Below are 1,944 nucleotides of genomic sequence, written 5' to 3' on the forward strand. Positions count from 1 at the left end.
GAAGATGGAGAAAATGACGACGTTTCGGTCCGTCCTGGACCCTTTATCAAGTCTTGAGGTTATCTTGAGATATGATTTCGGGGCTTAGCGTCCCCGTGGCCCGGTCCTCGAGCAGGTATCCTTTTTTGTTAGTCGTGTGTAGTCACTCCTACGGCCTGATAACGGTCCAGGATGGATCGAAACGGACCGAAACGGATCGAAACAACGTCGTTAATTCATTTTATGTGTGTAGTCTGTGCTCATCATATCATCAGTCACGTTCTTGTGATTCATCGTCTACACCTGTTATTATTGGTTTAGATTTAGCTACTCAGAACGGTATGTCCATGTAGCACGGGCTATGGTGAGCCCGTAATGTCTACACGTGGAATTTGCAATTTCAACACGCTTCTAAATCACATTCCTGAAGCTCAAACATATGATGTCTGTAGTCTAACCTCATCTCATCTTCGTGCTCAACCACAACTCAAGGCGCTCAACCCTTCAACTGACTCATGACGGCTCTCTTATTCTCAAGAACATTCCTCTATCAGCGATCAATCATTCATAAATTGACTGACATTTAGAACATATTCACTTAACAAGCCGGTAATCGTGCAATCAATTCAACTACATGAAGGCTCTGGCACACAGAGCCAGTACCAAAGAGCTAAAGCTCAACCCCCCACCCCCGCAAGCACAATTACGTAAGTACACAATTTCCTCCAATCCTGTACCAAATATAATTCTCATCTAGCATTAAAAATATAGGAAAAACATATACATAGTAAATAGATCAATTACTAGGAGCTAAGTTTTTCAGGCATTGTTGCTAGATAACAGCTCCTAACTTGCAATTGCATTTTGCAAAACAGAATATATATTGAAGCTAAGTGAGGGAGATTAGTAAGCACGAGGCAGCGCTCTGAGACACACGGGGGGGGTGGGGGTGGGGGTATATATACGTATACCGTATATCAATATACGAAAAAACATCAACTTGAGGAAAGTAAAGAGGTTTGAGGCTATTGCTGGAATATACCCCCCAAACACCCCCCCCCCTACAGATTCCAGCACCTCAGCCCCTTCCTCTCAGACCCCAACCAGTACCCCCCCCCTCACCCCCCTACCTCCTCAAACCCCTCCTGTTCACCCCTCACGTCAGCCACGCCCCCTCCCCCGACCCACCCCAACACACACAAGTCCTATCAATCATCCCAGTAAGTATAATTTTATAACGGTCGCTACGAGGGCTTATCAACAACCATTTTGACTACCACCAACAGCCACTAAAACTACCACCAACAGCCACTATGACTACTGCCTTTCAACTGTCATTTCCACTAAACAAAAATCACCTGTAGTTCCTGTTATTTTAAAGAGGACTGCGCCCCCAAAACTCTTTAGTATCTATTGGTTATCTGTTTCTAAACCGAGAGCTCGTACTGTGTGAAATTTCGTACAACTCTTTAGCAAGACTTCCAGGGAATCTGGCCCAGGAGCTGAGGGCATGGGTATAGTGATTCGGTATGGATTGGTATGGTCTACTTTTGATTGGTTAGCCCAAAGCTATTTCCTCGTAAAGTTAAATGAGGTTTAAATTAATATCTACCAATTAACCTCGTATCTTCCTTGTATTGGCTGCAGGGATCAATGTCCCCGTGCGGCCCGGTCTCTGACCAGGTCTCCTGGTTGGTGATCTGGTCAACCAGGCTGTTAGACGTCGCTGCTCGCAGTGAAGCGTATGGTTCACGGGTTCGACTGATTCAGACATCGTTTAGAGGTAGTTTATCGCTTTTGAACACCACGAGAGGTCAAAGTTCACGTACTAACACAGTAGACACACCCATAAGGAACACGCACATAAAGGACACGCACACAAGGGACACGCACACAAGGGACACGCACACAAGGGGCACGCACACAAGGGACACGCACACAAGGGACACGCACACGATCACCCAC

Source organism: Procambarus clarkii, chromosome 42, assembly GCF_040958095.1.
Source record: "Procambarus clarkii isolate CNS0578487 chromosome 42, FALCON_Pclarkii_2.0, whole genome shotgun sequence".
Lineage (NCBI taxonomy): Eukaryota > Metazoa > Arthropoda > Malacostraca > Decapoda > Cambaridae > Procambarus > Procambarus clarkii.